The following is a 20,079-nucleotide window of genomic DNA, read 5'->3' as shown; positions in this document are numbered from 1 at the left end:
ATGTATACATATATGTACACATATGTGTATAGATAGCTAGATACATATAACTGAATCACTTTGTGGTACAGCAGTAATTAACACAACATTGTAAATCAACTATACTTCAATTTAAAAAAATACTTGGAGATGAAAGGGCTTCATCCGTGTGGCTCTCCCAAGGTACTGCTACCACTTTAGTTAAAAACCTAGGGCTTCATCCGTGTGGCTCTCCCAAGGTACTGCTGCCACTTTAGTTAAAAACCTAGGTAAGGCAGGTTATGAGGCAGGATGAAATACAGCCGATTCTCCTTAAGCACGTTGCTAATGTTCTATAAAGTTTCCAGGAACACTGAATTAGCGAATACCGAATCATTGTGCCTGAGAGGATACAGGGTTCGGTTCCTGTGAGCCTCGGGTCACATTTCCATCAACCGATCAATACATAACCTTGTTATATATGGGCTTCTGCCTAAAGACACCCAATTTACATTGTTGATTCATTAACATTGAACTCGTGGCCATCCGCACTAGAACTCACGCCTGAAGCTCATCTAACGCGTCATTTTCTCTGTAAGGCTCATCCCAGCCTTCTCGCCTTAGGAGCACTAACCAGCACTTCGAGCACTATGCTTGGGGCCATTTTTATTTTTTTTTTTAATTTTTAATTTTAGAATTTCCTCCAATTTAATGGATCCATTGGCCATTGATGCGTAGTATTTTTTTTTTAATTTATTTATTTTTGGCTGTGTTGGGTCTTCGTTTCTATGTGAGGTCTTTCTCTACTTGTGGCAAGCGGGGGTCACTCCTCATTGTGGTGCGCGGGCCTCTCACTATCGCGGCCTCTCCTGCTGCGGAGCACAGGCTCCAGACACGCAGGCTCAGCAGTTGTGGCTCACGGGCCTAGTTGCTCCGCGGCATGTGGGATCCTCCCAGACTAGGGCTCGAACCCGTGTCCCCTGCATCGGCAGGCAGATTCTCAACCACTGTGCCACCAGGGAAGCCCGGGGCCATTTTAAATAGAGAAATCACCAAATGAAAGCACAAAGACGTGAAAAACATGGCACTAAAATACTGCGAGAGAGGCATTTGTTTACAGGATGAGCTGAAACAAGAAGGCAATACCTTGCTTGTTTCGCCTCACCTGGGAACATGTACCTCCCACCGCCCAATATATCTTGCCATCTGCATACGCACATGTCGGGTGACCACTGAGGAAGCACCCTGAGCACTGATTAAAGTACGTTCTAGCGAATAGGTGAACTGGCAAATATGAATCTGCAAATAATCGACTAGTTATGTGATGGAACTGAGTAGTGATGGTGGTCAAGCTGTTTGCAGCTTCCGTGGCACTGACTCCACCTTCAGCCCAGAGACCATGGGGGAGGGAAGATGGCAGAGGGAAGAAGCAGGACAGTCCTGGGCTCTGGAGTCAGCAGCCTGGGTTCACCCTCATGGCACTAGCTGTGTGAGACAACAGCTAAATCGCTTAACCTCTCTGAGTCTCGTTGTCTTCCTCTGTAAAATGAGATAATAAGAGTGATTATTTCCCTGGATTGTTTTGTAGCTTCAATGTGATAATGCATGTGAAATGCTAGGTATTACATCTGGAGCTCTGAACTCAGAAATAATAGTGAATATTACTGGGGCAAACTGATAGTAGTAGAATTAAAAGCTTTAGTGATTGACTGATCACTTTCACATTGTGTTTCTTCACATTGATCAGAAACTAAACCCCAGCCTCTCACACAAAGTATCTCTAGTTATAGAGAGGTTTTACAATTTTTTGGTCCAAATATCATTTCTACCTACTTTGACCCTGGATTCAAGTCTCAACTCTTTTACCAACTCACAGAACTATATTATACATTGTTGGCTAATACCTCTGTGCCTCGGTTTCCCCAAATTATTAAAGTAATTGTAATGTATAGAAATATTGGATCACTGTGTTGTGTACCAGGAAAAAATAAAGTAAAAGGTTTGGAATATCTCAGAAATCTCATAATTTAAAAAAAGAGGAACCCCTTTCGTTGTCTGTGATATTTTCAGGAAGACTAATATGTCACGTAGGTAAAATGTGTGTGTGTGTGTGTGTGTGTGTGTGTGTGTATGCTTGTGTGGCAGTGCAAGGAGAGGAGAGGGGTGTGCTACCCTGGTTTTGAAGCAGGAAGGAAGAATCTGCCCACTTTTCTCTTGCTCCCTGAAGTAGCTGCTTGGGTCATTTATTAGAATTCCTCAGGGCATCTGGGGACATAGTTTGAAAACCACTGGACAAGATTCTTTCAATAATCGATTCAACAATTTATACAGTGAAGGCATGGACTAGAAAATTCAGCTCCCTGGCCCAGGGAGAAAACATAGAAGCTTGTTAGGCTTAGGCTGACTTGGTCTCCATATGGAAAAAAAAAAAGAAAAAGTCATCTGAGAATATATGACCATGACACTTTGTTTCATATGTGACTGGGTTTGAATGGACACATCCCACATCGTGGTCCTGGAACTCCCACACTAAGAAAATAGCATTACAAGGTGATTCCAGACTGAAAGAAACTTCAGGAACGACTTGCAGAGGCAACTGCACAGCCCTCAGTGAAGACTGAATAGACTTCTACATTTAAAGATGTCAAACTTGAACTCAAAAATTCTAAGTCTATTATGAACAGTGGTAAACCAACTCTTTTAAAAAATCACTGACTTTATAGCATTTGCCAATTTGCACGGCGTAACTACTCCCATTATGGCTGACTTCAAGCTACCATCGTGAGGCCACTGAATGTAAAGTGGGGAAGAGATGCATGAATCACCTCCCACAAGCTGACTCCAGCACATCACTTGATTACAACTAAGATCACAAGACTTAACAAACGGTTACAATGGACCCCCTAAGAAAATCAGATAATATTGGTTAAAGACATAAAAGAAGGAACAAAAATCACAAGTAACTAAAAGACACCATGAGAAAAAGAACAGGAAGATTTGACCACTATCCACCCACCTAGAATTCCTAGAAATTAAAAATGTAGTCAGTGAAACAAAAAACTCAGTGGATAGTGTAACAGGCGCAGTTTTTGGCCTGATGATTTCTGCCTTTTAGGTTACACCATGGTTATATTATGTCATATGGCAAAAAGAGTTTTACAGATGTCAATTTACTTATCAGAGGATCTTAAAATAGAGAGATTATCCTAGATTATACGATAGGAAGCACAATGTATTCCTATGAGCCTTAAGAAGCAAAAGAGGAATGCAGGACAGATAGTGAGAGAAATACAGCGGAAAGGAAGTCAGAGATTAGGAGAACGAGAAGGATTCAATGCACCAGTGTTGATTTGAAGATGAAAGGAGTCATAAATCAAGGAAACAGGGACCTCAGTTCTACAGCTGCAAAGAACTGAATTCCTCCAACCAACAGTGATCTTGGAAGAGGACCTCAAGCCCCATATAAGAACCACAGCCATGGCTGGTACCTTGACTTAAGCCTGGTGAGACCATAAGCAGAGTATCAAACCACACCATGCTAGACTTGTGACCTACAGAAATTGTGAGATAATAAATGGATGTTGTTTGAAGCTGCAAAGTTTCTGAAAATTTGTTATGGCCGCGATAACTAACAACAGGTAATTAGCAGATTAAATACACCTAAAGTTAACATTCATAAACTAAAAGATAGAACTGAGAAAAGTATGGAAAATTAGACACAAATAAAGAGGTAGAAAACATGAAATAGCAGTAAGAGGCATGGAGGATAGAATGAGAAGTTCCAACATTCATCCAATGTATGAGTACTGAAAGAAGAGAATAAAGAGAATGAGAGAAATACAATATTTGCTAAGCTACTGCCTAAGAATTTTCTATAGCTGGTGAAAAGCATGACTTCCATATTAAGGTTGTACAGTAGTTCCATGAAAGGTAAATAAAAATAAAACAATAGCTGCATGTATTATACTATTGCAAAAATACCAAAGATAGAGAGAAACCTTTTAAAAATCTGAAAGAAAAGAATTATAGCCATTATATCAATTGCACCGATAGAAACCAGGAGGTGAAAGAATTATATCTTTAAAAATTGAGAATAAAAATAACTATCAACCTCAAGACAATGAGAAGATAGGCCACAAATGGAGAGAAAATATTTGCAAAAGGAACATATTTATGAAAGAAAAATAGCTGCAAATTATTTTTTATCCCAAAAATTTTTGAATCAAAGACTCACCCCAAATATACAAAGAACTTTTGAAAGTCAACAAGAAGAAACTGAACAACCTGATTAAAAAATGGGCAAGAGATCTGAAGAGTTCCTCATCAAAGAAAATATACAGATGGCAAATAAGCCTCCGAAAAGATGCTCAACATCATATGTCATTAGGGAATTACAAATTAAAACGACAACAAGATACTACTACCCACCTGTTAAAATGGCTAAAATCCAAACCACTAACACCAAATTCTAACAAGGATGTGGAGCAACAGGAACTCTCATTTATTGCTGGTGATAATGCAAAACAGTACAGCCATTTTGGAAGACAGTTCCGCAGTTTCTTACAAAACTAGGCATACTCTTACCATATGATCCAGCCAATCACACTCCTTGGTATTTACCCACGTGAGGTGAAAACTTATGTCTACACAAAAACCTGCACACAGATGTTTATAAAAACTTTATTCATAATTGACAAAACTTGTAGGTAACTAAGATGTCCTTCAGTAGGTGAATGGATAAATAAACTGTGGCACACCCAGACAATGGAATATTAGCTAGTGCTAAAAAGAAACGAACTATAAAGGTATGAAAAGACATGAGGAAACCTTATATGCACATTACTAAGTGAAAGATGCCAACCTGAGAAGGCTACATACTGTATGATTCCAACTATATGACATTCTAGAAACGGCAAAACTATGGAGGCAGTAAGAAAGATTAGTGGTTACCAAGGTTGCGGGGCTCAGGAGGGATGTATAGGAGGAGCACAGAAGATTTTTAGGGCAGTGAAGCTATTCTGTATGATACTATAATGGGGGGCGGGTATCTGTCTTTATACATTTATCAAAACCCATAGAATGTACAACATCAAGAGTGTACCCTAATGTAAACTATGGACTTAGGGTGAAAACGATGTGTCAGTGTAGGTTCATTGATTGTAACAGATGTACCATTCTGGGGTTGAATGTAGGTTGTTGGGAAGGCTGTGCCTGTGTGGGGGGAGGGCTTATATGGGAACTCTCTCCATATTGCTGTGAGCCTAAAACTGCTCTTAAACATAAAGTCTCTTTTTAATAAAAGGGCTGAGTTCCATATTTGGGATGATATCTGAGTGGAGGTAGAAGAACAGCTCTGGAAGTACAGAGCAGAGAACAAGACTTCCACAGTGGCAGGGAGCTGGAATGAAAAGTGCTCGTGAAAAGGTAAAATCGCTGGGAATTCTGAGAAATCTTGGAGTGGGCAGTAGACTTTCTCAAGGTGTAGCATGAGAGCTCAAAACAATCTCATTTAGGTCTTCAGGGACAGGGGAAGCCCCTAGGGGAAATCTCAGTTATGTGACAAGCAGAAGAAGCAAGGACACTATCTCGGTGATGTGCTCAGTCATGGGGAGAACATAAGTCAGAACACTTTCAAACTCTCGGTAACGGGGCGATTGTGAGTCTTGAATTGGGAAGAGAGAATTCTGACTCAAAACATTCTCAGTGACTTCAAGGCTGGTTCTGTGTAGCTCTGACCCTCTGGCTGCCAGATGTACACCTTAAGGTCTGTGACCAAGAGAACACTCCTTATATCTAACCTTCTGTCCAGGTGGTCAGTGGTCAAGGATTCTTTAAAAAACTTGTAGGAATTTTTTTTATCATCAAATCTTGGAAAGAACCTAGAGTCTGTCATACAGAGTGAAGTAAGTCAGAAAGAGAAAGACAAATACCGTATGCTAACACATATGTACAGAATTTAAGGGAAAAAAAATGTCATGAAGAACCTAGGGGTAAGACAGGAATAAAGACACAGACCTACTGGAGAATGGACGTGAGGATATGGGGAGGGGGAAGGGTAAGCTGTGACAAAGTGAGAGAGTGGCATGGACATATATACACTACCAAACGTAAAATAGATAGCTAGCGGGAAGCAGCTGCATAGCACAGGGAGATCAGCTCGGTGCTTTGTGACCACCTAGAGGGGTGGGATAGGGAGGGTGGGAGGGAGGGAGACGCAAGAGGGAAGAGATATGGGAACATATGTATATGTATAACTGATTCACTTTGTTATAAAGCAGAAACTAACACACCATTGTAAAGCAATTATACTCCAATAAAGATGTAAAACAAACAAACAAGATCAAAAGAAATCTTGGAATCAGAGGCAAAGCAATCTCAGTATATATGCTAACATACGAAGAAGTTCATGTCCTAATTCTAACATTGTGTGGTTTTACTTACACCATTTTACCAAAACTGGACCTCTCTCCCCCAGAGAAATAAAGAATATTTTGAAGAATAACAGGCTGAATACCACTACGTGCAGAGATCTCTGGCACTGAGTGTGGGCTCTGAAAAAACAAACTCAAATTTCCCGAGAGAGCCAGTCTGCTCTTTCCAGGTAAAATGTCTACCCCAGATTCTGCAGGAGAAACTCAGCATGTCCTTGTCATAAGCTTATGCTCCTGAGTTAGCTATGACTCAGAGAAATGACTGCTGAACCCTGAGTTTCAGCCTAATGTGGGTGTTCCAAGGACAGGACTCAGCCACACGGTGACTCATTTCCATTTGGTTTGGCTTGTGGGAGTACAAAGATTATACTCCCTTGACTGTGGTGGGTATAAACGACTCAAGTACCCCACCCCATTTGAGTTTCAAGATTCAATTCTAAAGCCAGTAAGTAAGAATAATCAATATACTGCCCAGCATTCATCAGCTTTCTAGACCTGGCTATATTTTTGAGTCCCAGTTGGAGTGACTAATTGCATATGGATTTTTAATAAAAAATTTGCCTAACATATCTGGAAAAGAATTTGGACAGTATGCATCATTTCAGGCTAGACAAGAATTAGGTCCCTATTTGTCTGCCAAGCAGGGTTTTAGCTGGGAAACCCAAACCTTCCTTCTTTGGTGATAAAGCAAAATGCAGCGGGAATATGGACACATCCACAGTGTCCATGTTTTTCTGTTGCCAGCACAAACCAATATCAAGGTGTCCCCTGAAATATAGGAAACACTTTTAGGGCAAATGTTCTAGGACAGAATCAGCCCTTCATGCAGGTGTGATGATGTCACAGATGATCCTCATACTCCCCTGCCCTCACCTATGTCGCTTCCTCATTGATGCTCATTGATGCTCCGTGCCCCAGGCTCCTCAAACTCACTCCCAGCTCTAAGAGCTGCTATCAGGAAAGAGATGTGCTAAGGCACGATGATTGAATGGCAAAGCTTAGTTTGTAACCTCTTCCAGACTCTGTGTTTTACCCCATGAATCAACTTCTCTCTCCCCCTAAAAAGACAAATAAAACAAAACATTGTGTTTTTGTTAATGGTTTGGTGATCTCCAGTCTTTTGGATTGTATGAATGAGTAAATTTTCATATAAAAGATTCCAGGACACAAAGGAGACCAGCAAATTTTAATTTTTCCCAGTAAAGAAAATAACTAATTATTATCACCAACATTTGTAAGAGAAAAATATTTTGATATAAAATATATAAAAAACCATAATCTCAGAATAAAGGACAGTCACACACAGCTAGAAAACCACAATCTCAGAAAAATATGTATATATATATATATATATATTTTTTTTTGATTTATGATCCACATTTTCCTCATTTCTTCCCTCATTTCTTTTTTCCGTTTTTCTTTTTTTTTGCGGTGTGCGGGCCTCTCACTGTTGTGGCCTCTCCCGCTGGGGAGCACAGGCTCCGGACGCGCAGGCCCAGCGGCCATGGCTCACGGGCCCAGCCGCTCCGTGGCATGTGGTATCTTCCCGGACCGGGGCACGAGCCCGTGTCCCCTGCATCAGCAGGCGGACTCTCAACCACTGCACCACCAGGGAAGCCCCTCATTTCTTTTTAGATGGGAAAACCATCATCATGGATCAGCATGGTCCGTGGAGCAGCATGGCTGCAGAAGCCTGGAGCTGGGGGACTGGGTGTTTTCCTATAGCCAATGAGATGCTCACTGCTAAGGTTTGTTGAAGGGAAGCAATGCCAGGATATAGGGGCTAGAAGCATGATTATTGAATAGAAGGTGAGGGTGGGAGTTTTGGTGATCCTGAAGGGAGTTGTTAGCTTTGGGAGGAGATATATATGGGCAAAGATGGGAGATCTTGAGGATTCAGGATGATCTGGTGGGGGGTGTACAGACTAAGGGGGGTGGAAGGGCAGTGTGTCTGCTAAAAAATCATTCTCATCAGGCGTGGAAGAAAAGCAATGAAAAGTTCCTAAGGACAGTGACTATAACCTTACAAGGACTTATTTAGAATGTTCTGTAGACAGAGACTAAGGAACATCATTGAATGATTTTGTGTGACCTATTTGATTCATTTATGGATGCATTTGCCTAAAAAGGAATTGCGGAGCCAGGTGTACACTAAGCACTGGAAATCTGGAAATAAATAAGATTCAGTCCTTGTTCCCAGATATGTAAAATTATTTATAAATGATATATATGTGCTACTATATTTATGTATTACATTTCAAAACATAGCCTAACAAGAAATTAAAGAAGGATAATACAAAGTGATTGTAAATATATGTTCTGAAATAATCTTCCTGTAACCCGGTGTATTGTTTTGTCTGTCATTGCACTGTGTGCTTCCCTATTTGGAAATTACTGGCCAAATCAGCTGTGAGCAAGTTGAGAGAGAGACTGGTAAGTCAGAGCGATGATGGCTTTGCAGAGAGAAGTATTAATACAAGGCTGAGGAATAGACATGGGGCTCAAAGAGAGTAGCCCAAGTTCCTTAGGATTAAAGAGAAAAGAAGGGGGAAAGAGTGAATAAAAGCGAAATGAAGCAAAAAGAAGAGAGAAGAATATGTAGCTTGGGCCTGGGAGGAAAGTAGAGAGGTCAAGAAACCTGTTGAATGACCCTTGAGGCAGAGCCTATCAACAGAAAGGGAGCTTGAAACTTTAGGTGGGGTGGATCAGGCTCATTTGGACCCAGCTAAGTGAGCAGCATGAGGCTGGGTCTGCGATTTAGCCACTCAACCCCACACTGTAATACAGTGATGACTGATGGCTGTGCTAAACCACAGAGGACTGGGTGGGAAGGGCTTCCATGAGACCTGAAATAGAGAAAAACCAGAAGTCTTCAGGGAGAACCTTGCACTGCTGCTGATATATAGGTCACAAGGCACTGTGGCTCAATGATAGCATTTTGAATCATCTGATATCAGCACTGGAGTTACCAGTCATCCTGGTTTGCTTGGGAGTGTCCCAGTTATATCACTGAAAGTCCCAGGTTCTGGGAAACCCCTCAGTTTGGGGAAGATTTGGACAGCTGACCACCCTAAGTTAGAGCATCTTGCTTGCTCTTTTGAGGAATGACCTCTTATCCTTTTCAGTCCATTAGGTTCCAGTAGAGTGGTTTCCTCTCTAGGGGTAGACATGTGACTGAAGCTGGCCAATCAGTATCTTTCACCTCCTTGGTCACAGTGATTGGATTATGAATGAGCACAAAATACAAACCAGGTCAGTGAGACTCAATTCTAGGCATTTTGTTGGGTTGTTGGGAAAGAAAAGGGGCTGTTTTCACTGGGACTGCAGGCATTGAGTCTGATGAACACTTGAAGATTCTGGAAACACTTATTGGAATCTTGAATGAATCAACTTAGAAAAAAGTAGAAAGGAGAGATGGTGAGAGATACTGATGATCTTGATGATGTCTGATTCCCTCTACCAGACTCTGCCTAAAGAGAGTTTACACTTCAACTTTTCAGTTATGTGAGCCAACAAATCTCTCCATTCCCACCATCCCACCCTCTGCTCAAGCCAATTTGAATTAGGTTTTTCTAACTTTTAACTGATAGAGTCCTGACAAATACAACTTGTGGTGATCAGATAGAGACAAGGAAATATATATTGTTCTATCCAGAAGACATCTTTCATTCTGCACCTTGATGCTTGGGGTAAGGGGTACAAATAGCTGTTAGCCCTCCTCTAAGGTAAAAGAAGTAATTAGTAGTTGTGTGGAGTTTAATAGTCAGGAATAAAAGTGGAGAACTGATGTCTAATGGAACTCGGTTAGTATTTCAGAAAATAGTCAAGAAGAGTGCAGGACCAGTGCTACAAGAAATTTGGAAAATTCTAGATTTTTGTCACTCCATTATATTTACTTTATTTTTATTTATTCCTCTGTGCAGAGTGATTAACATTAAAATCTTCAAAAAATATATTAAAAATTAGCTTGTAAGCATCTTTTGGGGAGCAGGTAAGCTAGGGGAAGAAGAAATCAAGTGAGAATAATAACTTACAGCCCTCTGTCCAACCAAAAGTCTTTATGTATTTGTTCAACACTTACTTAGAAGTGATGAGAAAAACATATTTATTAAAAATTTACCTCTGTTAATTAAAGTTGTCCTAAAAACATTCCATAAAACGTTTTTGTAGTTCTCATTCTTCCCTATAGTTTTATGATTTACTGAAGCAGACATCTCCTTGGTAGGCTTATTACAAAGTTTAAAATTTAAAAAATAAATTTCAGTAAATGGCACTATGCTATGCATGATTCAGTTTTATAATTTCAGTTCTCTGTGACAGAGACCTTTGGTGGCCATTAGCAGGCTGGCTTTGGGTTGGAACAGTCAAGAGAAAAAGAGGTGCTGGAGAGATGTGCTTGAAAAACTTTTACTGGAGGGCACATTGTAGTTTGGAGGCAGTGGGAGTATTCAACTTTTCACCAACAAGGTATAGAGTTGTGTGAGGAAACATGAGTTAAATGACATCATATTTCCAATTTATTCAGTGATGGTGTAATATCCCATATGGACTGTCATCACTATCAGTTGCCTGGTTAGCCTAATCCAGCTCTGGAGAGAAAACATGGTAGCAGATACTGAGGGGGAGAAGAATTTGGATCTCTGAGTCTTCAGGAAAGGATGCTTTAAAAAAGAGTAAGAAAACTGGTCTGTTGTCCTCAGGATGGGCAGTAGAAATGGTAGAAATGCCAGGTGGAGAGCTTCCTTGTGTCTAGAAATGGTGAGCTATGTAATTTGATCAATCCTTCCACTGGAAACTATTTTAAAAGCTGAATAAAATATTAGGAAAAAGGGTTCTTAAAAAATAAAGGGATCACCAGCCAAAAGTGAAAGAAAACCAGAACCCTGGGAAATAACTGAGCATGGAAGTGACTTTTAATTGAGGGCATTTGCTGACCTTTCAAAATTAGAACCTTTGTTTTGACAACATAGTGAGGTATGTGTGGAGACCAAAAATCAAAGTTCCATGAGAGCTAAAGATGAGGACTCAAGAGACTATCCCACAATTAACTGGGAATCCAAAAATCTAAACCCTCAAGATAAGGGTGTACCAGAAGTTTAGAACTTAAGCTATAAAAAATTTCCCTGGTATTCCAGATAGTTTGATTTAAGGTTGTTTTGGACTGGTAATAACCTCAGGCACCTGGCATAAAGCAAACTCAAATTCTTCCTTGCAGAACGTCTCTTTATTGTGGGCCTTGAATTATTTCTTCAAATAATTAAAAAATATATAATATATAACATATAGCCAAAGATAACCAGGCACACATAGAAATAAGACTCCATGAGAAAGAGCCAGCAAAAAACCAAAGCAAAACAAAACACAACAGCAGATTAGACATAGTCAAAGAAGGAATTAGTGAACTGATGGACCCATTAAAGAAATTATTCACAATACTGTATGAGGTAAAGTGAGGGAGAGATAGAGATGACAGAGATAGAGTTAGAGATGAGAGAGAAGGAGAGAGAGAGAGAGAAAGAGAGAGAGAGAAAGAAAGAAAAGGGGTAAGAATCCTGCAAGATACAGTGATAAGACATAAACGTATGTATAATTGCAATCCAAAGAGAAGAGAGAGAGAATGCAGCAGATACTGTATGTGAAGAGATAATTGCTGAGAATTTTTCAGAACTGATTAAAGACACCATTGCACAGATTCAAGAAACCCCCAAATCCCTAGCAAGATAAATAAAAAGAAATGTATTCCTAGACACATCATGACATTACTGAAAATCAAACATAAGGAGAGTTTTTTAATAGCAGCTGGTGAACAAGAGAGTAATTTAAAAGGAGCAGCAGTAGACTGTCAGCAACAATGGAAGACAGAAGACAGTGGAATGATGTCTCCAAGGTGCTGAAAGAAGATAGCTGCCAACCTACCATTTTATATTTGGCAAACACATCTTTCAAGACTTGTGATAAAGAAAAAACATTCAAACAAACAAAAAATGAGTGAGTTCTTCATTAGCAGACCTATAACTAAGGAAATTCTAAAGGAATTTTGTAGACAGTAAAAAAAGTGATTTCAAATATCCTAAATCTGATAAAGCGTATCTATTAAACCTGAAATCTGATAATGAATATCTATTAAACCCTCAACTAACATCATATCTAATAAGACAATGATTTCCCCCTAACATCAGGAACAAGACAAGGATGTCTACTCTCATCACTCTATTCAACATTTTACTGGAGATTCTAATCTGGGCAATTAGTCAAGAAAATGAAATAAAACTTGTCCAGATTGAAAAGGAAGAAGTGAAACTATCTCTATTTTCAGATGACATGATCTCATATACAGAAAATCCTTAAGAATCCACTAAAAAGCTAATAGAGCTTATAATGAGTTGAGCAGGTTACAGGCTACAAGGTCAATATATAATTGCATTTCTATATTCTTGCAATGAGAAATCTGAAAAGGACATTAAGAAAACAATTTCATCTAAAATAGCATAAAAAAGAGCAAAAGGGTTATGAATAAATTTAATGAAAGAAGTATAAAACTTATATTCTGAAAACTACAAAACATTATAGAAATAAATTTAAAAAGATTGAAATAAAGGGAAAAACATCTCCTGTTCTGACTTGGAAAACTTAATATTGTTAAGGTGACAATACTACTCAATCTGATCTTCAGATTCAACGCAATCTCTATAAAAATTCCAGCTGACTTCTTTATAAAAAATGATAAGCTTATCCTAAAGTTCATATGGAAATTCAAAGGATCTGGTATAGCCAAAAGAACCTTGAAAAAGAACAAAATTGAAGAGTTCACACTTTCCAATTTCAAAACTTATTACAAATCTACAGTAATCAAGACAGTGTGGTACAGGAATAATGGAATGGAATTGAGAGTCCAGAAATAAACCCTCACCATAATGTCATAAGTCAAAAAACTTGTTTTTGACAAGAGTGCCAAGACAATTCAATAGAGGAAAGAATAATCTCTTCAACAAATGGTACTGATCAACTAGATATCCACATGGAAAAGAATGAAGTTGGACCCTTACCTACACTATATACAAAAATTAACTCAACATGGACCTAAATGTTAAGTGCTAAAGCTATAAAACTCTTAGAAGAAAACATAGACATAAATCTTTGTGATCTTGGAGTAAGCAATGGTTTCTTAGATATGACACCAAAGGCACAAGCAACAAAAGAAAACAAAGAAACTGGACTTTATTAGAATAAAATTTTTGTATGTCAAAGGACAGGATCAAGAAAATGAGATGAACCAGTGGAATGTGGTACTGTGGAAATCATCTTTTTTAAGAATTTGAAATCCAATTTTCACTTTGAAGAATGGAGATATGCTAAAGGAAAGTATACTGTTAGTCCTCCCAGGAGAGAAGGCTAGTAAAAGGGAGTGCAGTGATGCTTCAGAACTCTCCTGATAAAGGTCTTCTACAGTGACTGTTTTCCAAACTAAGGAGATTATGTACGTGAACTGAGGCAGGTTCCCCACCCCCGCTTTTGATTTAAACGAAAATTTTTAATGAAAAAAATTTAATATAAATGAGTCACCTTTAGTTAATGTATACAATAAGATGAGAAGAAACCCCCTACATGGCAAGTGGTTGGAGTGATACGGTCGTTGGAGTTTTCATTCACCACTGGCACACACCTTATCTGTGCTGACACTCAGAATCAGGAAGCAGTGGTACTCTGTGGTTCCTGCTCTCAGAAAGAGAATGAGGCAAGAGAGCAAACAAGGTGGGAGGGCTGGCTGGTTTCTGTTTGATTAGCCTGGGCCCAGAGGTACCCTGACTTCTCCTGGTACTCCACACAGAAACTGCATGTTCACCTTTCGGTGCTTTTATTCAGTGGAGCTGAAAATATTCTCAAAGTGTTTCTGAGTCGGGGAAAATGAAAGCTCCAATGTGCATTTTCCTTTAAAAAAGAGTTTCTTTAAATGACAGTATTTTATTATTATAAAAGTAATATAAAATGTAGAAAATGTTACAGAATAAAAAAAATGTGTAAATCCAAAGAGGGAAGAATAGGTGGAGCATAGGATTTTTAAGGCAGTGAAACTACTCTGTAGGATCCTATATTGTCAGTTTATATATGTCTAAACCCATGGGACATACACCAAGAGTGAACCCTAATGATGTGTCAATGTAGGTTCATCAATTGTAACAAATGTACCACTCTGGTGGGGGATGTTGATAATGGAGGAGACTATCCATGTGGGGGGGGGGAGGTTATATGAGGAATCTCTGTACCTTCCCCTCAATTTTCTGTGAACCTAAGACTGCTCTAAAAAAATAAAATGTAATAAAAATTTTTCAAAAAGGAAAAGAAAAGAATTTAAAAATCCAAAAAAATAAAACCAAGAAAAGCATAGAGAATAAAACTATAAACTGCGACTCTATCTCTAAAAGGTACTATTGTTAACATTTTGGCTTTATTTCCTTCTAGTCTTCTTTCCTTGAATACATGGTTTTTAAATAGTTAGGATCATACTACATGTATAGTTTTTACTCAAGCTTTTTTATTTAACTTTATATCTGTCAAAAATATTCTCATACTTTATCAAAAATTTATTGTAAGTGTAAATTTTAATACTTTATCATGTGGATGTACCATGTTTGTTTAACCTTTCCCCCGCTGTTGAGTATTTAGGTTATTTGTAGTGTTTACTTTTTTTTTTTTTTTTTTTTTTCTCGGTACGCGGGCCTCTCACTGTTGTGGCCTCTCCTGTTGCGGAGCACAGGCTCTGGACGCGCAGGCTCAGCGGCCATGGCTCATGGGCCCAGCCGCTCCACGGCATGTGGAATCTTCCCGGACCTGGGCACGAACCCGCGTCCCCTGCATCGGCAGGCGGACTCTCAACCACTACGCCACCAGGGAAGCCCAGTAGTGTTTACTTTTTACATGTAATATGATTTTTGAAAAACCAGAATCTCTGATTTTTGAAATCTTGATGGTTAGAAGTTTAAAAAAACTAACATTTAAACTGTAAGCAGTTTTCTGTTTCACTAGCGATAGAGGCTCTAATACTCCTTCAAGACAGGCTGCATTTTGTTCTGGGCACCACTGGAATTAACAATATAATCACACAAATGTAAAGTACTCACTTACTATTCTTGGAGAAAATGTGGTATCATCACCAACCATAATATAGATGTTTGTAGACTGAGAATCCAAGTATCCTGATGGGTAAAGTACATATTTTTGGTGTATGCCTGAGTCAGAATCTTGTCTCTGTAGAATTTTTATTTTTTTTTGTAAGGAGAAGTTAATGGAGTAAAAAAAAAAAGTTTTTTTTTTCTCATTTTAGAATGAAACTGCTTTTTGCCTGAAGGCTGGTTGTTTCCCTGGATATGAATATGCATGTGTGTGTGTGTGTATGCTGTGGTTACCTGGAGCACTCAGCCTCTTGCGATCTAAATAAGACTGGTTCTATCACTCATTCTGCATCTTCTGGGTCTCCAAAGCCCTGCCCGCAATTTCTGTAATTTCCTGACAGTCTTATGTTCTTGTATCAATTTTGCCTCTGGGATCCTGCTCCCCTGCAGCTGTTCCTGTTCCATACCATGTATACTCAGACCTCAGATTCAGCTTCTTCCTCAATTTCCATGATACTAACTCACATAGAGCATCCTTATGTAGAGAAATAATAATAATGACCACCAACATTTACTGAGCACTTACATTGTACCAAGCATTATTATAAGAACTTCAGAGGTATTGCCTAATTTAATCTTCATAACAACTCTATGAGATGGGAATATCCCAACTTTACAAATGAAGGACCTGAGAGATTAGGTACAATTTATGTTCAAGTATGTTTACTAAAGCATAAATTTATTTTAAAAATTAGTAAGCATCCTAATAATTCTGCAAGGTGCTAGGGATTCAATGGTGAATAATACAGATGTGGTCTTGGCCATCAGAGAGCTCATGGTCTAGAGGAAGGATTAAGACAATTATCAAATTACCAAAAACACAAAATAGATGAAGTACAGAGTGATACTCCAGAAAATTTCATTTAATCTTTTTATTTATGGAAACTTCCTGAGTGAAATGGCAACTAATAGAGACCTGGAGGATGATTGGAAGTGAGCCATAAAAGTGGGAAGTGGGAAGAACGAGGTAAAGAGTGGTTTGGGTACAGAGTAGTTTGTGCAAAGGCTGAGAATGAAAAGTAAGTATGGGAGGACCAGGTGCTAAAGGGGGTTGGGAATGGCTGCAGCACAGAAGGCTGTGGGTGAATGTGAGAGAGGAGCTAGGAAGTTGGGGAGTTGGACAGAAGCCAGGACATGGAGGGCTTGTAGGCCATGGAGTAAACGTGAAGGGTCTAATAGGTCTCTTAAGGATTTTGGGCTCCATCCCAAGTGTGGTGGCAAGCCAATGAAGGGCTTGAGAGGGGAGGGATAAGCTCATCTTTACATCTTGCTTACTTACTTTGGTTGCGTATGGAGAATGGGATTGACTAGTGGGCAACTACTAACAACAGGCAATCCAGAAGGCTTCTGAGGGAGCCTTTTATGGTGGCCTGGACTTACGGTGGCCTGGACTGAAGGAGTGGCAATGCCAATGGCGAGAAGTAGATGGATTTGAGGTTTACTTAAAAGGTTGTATTAGTCTGGGTTATTAATTGCAGAAAACAGAATCATTCCAGGTGATTTAAGCAGGAAGGGATTTATTATAAGATATTAAGTAGCTCACAAAATGTATAGGAAGACTCAGGGAATAGACTCTAGGCTGAGCTTCCAGAAAAACCGCTAGAGGAGGTGGTAGAGAAATCCCTCTGCTACAGCTGCTTCTGTCACTATCAAACTCAGAACTACACTGTCTCTGCTGCTACCCACATCGGCAACATGGATGCCCCACACCCTGCCTCTTTTACATAACTCAGTTTTGATCAAAGCATCATGCAACTTTATCTAATGAGAAGAACCTTAATCACATAAGTCCCCCCTCGTGGTAAGGAAGCAAGAGAAATGTACAATCTCTGTACAGGAAGTCATGCTAGAAAGTAATTGGAATGGCATTGACTGAGTCAACATGCAGTACCTGTTTCAAAGGTGGCAGGGCTGATAGGCTTTGGTGAATGATTTTGAGGAGAGTAAGAGAGAAGAGGGTATTAAGAAAAGCCCCTAATTCTAGCTTAGATCCTGAGAGTATCATGGTAGATTTTTATTAAAGTAAAAACATGGCAGAAGGAGGACCTCTTTGGAGGTTGGAGAAAGGAGAGATAAGTTCATTGGGGTAGGGATTGACTTTGAGATATCTGTGGGTTGTATGTCCAAAGGTGACCCCTGGATAGTTAGATGTAGGCACCTGGAGGTATAGACTAATGAGTTATCAGTATATGGATGGCACCTGATGAGAGAGACGAGACAGTCATTAGAGGAATGAGATCATATGGGAGTAGAGTACAGCATCTGTAGCATGGAGGGCCAAAGATAAGAACCTTGGAAATACTACCAACACTAGAGGACAGGCAGAGCAAGAGGCATCAGCAAAGAGACTGGGAAGGGTTGACCAGAGAGGTGGAAGGAAGTTGGAATGTGGGTCATGGAAGGCAAGAGAAAAGAGTGTTTGGAAGAGAGGAGAGAGTGTGACAGCGTCGAATGCTGCTAGAGGTCAAGCAAATGGAGGACTGAGTGGTGTCCAGTGGATTGAATGATAAAGAGGAGTGCATAGGATGTGGGGAAGCAGTAGATGTCTCTTTCCATAAGTTTGGCCATGAAAGGAGAGATGAGAAAGGGATATGGGATTGAAGGAATATGGGGGGTGGGTGAGAAGGCATGGCTAGAGTGTATAAATGCTGATAAACAGGAGAGAGGAAGAGGAATAAGGCTCAGAAGAGAGAGGGGATAATTGAGAGACTGAAGTCCCTAAGAAGATAGAAGGGGTAAAGCCAGAGCTTATACAGAGGTAGAGAGAGAGAGACATTCATTCATTCAATTATTTTTATTCATTCATTCATTTAATTAATTTTCTTCTGAGCCACTGCCTCCTTCAGCTGGGTATTGTGTAGTTCAGAGGCCATTAAGTATTCCTCCTTTGAATCATCCTTCTATTTGCTTTTGTATTTATTCATTCTCTACTCACTCACTTAATCCTCCCTCCCTCCCTCTTTTCCTCCCGTCCTCCCTCCCTCCCTTCCTTCCTTCCTCCTTTCATGGGTTCATCCTGGGCCAAGGAAGGGACAGTCCTTTGGGTCACTTTTCTTTCTGAGCCATCTGCCTCCTTCTCCTGGGCCTTGTGTAGTCCAGAGTTCACTATGAAATCCTCTATTCAATCATCCTTCTAGCTGCTCTTGAATTTATTTACTATCTCAAATGTGCCCATACTTTATTCACCCATTCAGCTACTTATTTATTTATTCATTCATTTATTAATTAATTTGTTCATCCATTCATACTCTACTCATTCATTCATTCACTCACACATTCCCACTTAACTCATTTACTCAACTGACATTTATGTGTTGGTCATTGTGGGGATAGAGGAGAGCGGTGGATCAGTTCAGAGTCTGGAATTCAGAACAGTCTGCTTTGGTCAAGGGCACTGGGCACACCCATCTTCCTTCTCCTATACACCTCTGCTTGGCTGGTGGCTCTCAAGCTAAGCGCTTCTCAACTATTGATGTTCGCACAGATAACCTGGGGATCTTGTTAAATGAAAGATTTTGGTTCTGTAGCTATGGGTGAGGCTTAAGATGCAGCATCTCTGACAAGATCCCAGGTTAGATCTGTGTTTCTTGTCTTCAGACCACATTCTGTGTAGCAAGAGTCTTGATCAGTGCTGTCCAATAGACATGTTAGTGTGGCCAGATAATATTTAGGACACCCAGTTTAATTAATGAATTTCAGATAAACAATGAATTTTATTTTTAGAATAAGTATGTCCCAAATAGCGCATGGGACATATTTATACTAAAATTTTACTAAATATACTAAAAAAAATTGTGTTTATTTGAAATTCAAACTAATCTGGGCATCCAGTACTTTTATTTCCTAAATCTGGAAAGCTTATGTATGATCTGAGCCACAAATGTGAATCACATATGTAATTTAAAATTTTCTAATAGCTACATTTTAAAAAGTAAAAAGAGGTAGGTGAATTAATTTAAAGAATATACTTTATTTAACCCAATATATCCAAAATACCATTTCAACATATTATTAATATAAATATTATTAATGAGAAATTTCTCATTCTCTTTTTTGTACTAAGCCTTTGATATCCAGTGTATATTTTACACTTACATCTCATTTTGAATTAGCCACATTTCAAGTGCTCTGTAGCCTCGTGTGGCTAATGGCTACTGTGTTGAACAGCTCAGGTCCAAACCTCCTTAGCTATTCCTATTTCACTGACCTGGGGCATGAGCTTTAAAAGCTCCAGTGATTCCAATGTGCAGCCTGGTTACCACTTCTGCTCTTCAGGGCTGCCTGGTCACAGATCATTCCGTGATGAGCGGCAGCCGCCACAAGAGGGAGCCAGCCCTTTGGAATAAAGGCTTCTCAAAGCTGCCCGGTCTTCACTAGGCAGGGACTCGGGAAAACCTGGACAAATCCACGAGCTGGACCTGTTCCTCAGTTTCCCTTACACTCGCTTTCCCAGCCAAGGTTTCCCACAGCCTGGGCCGCTATTGCAGATCTCTCTGTTAAGTTGCTCCATAATTATCCCT

Source organism: Neophocaena asiaeorientalis, unplaced genomic scaffold (genome assembly GCF_003031525.2).
Source record: "Neophocaena asiaeorientalis asiaeorientalis breed wild unplaced genomic scaffold, Neophocaena_asiaeorientalis_V1.1 scaffold276, whole genome shotgun sequence".
NCBI lineage: Eukaryota > Metazoa > Chordata > Mammalia > Artiodactyla > Phocoenidae > Neophocaena > Neophocaena asiaeorientalis.
Note: the sequence above shows the minus strand (reverse complement) of the source record.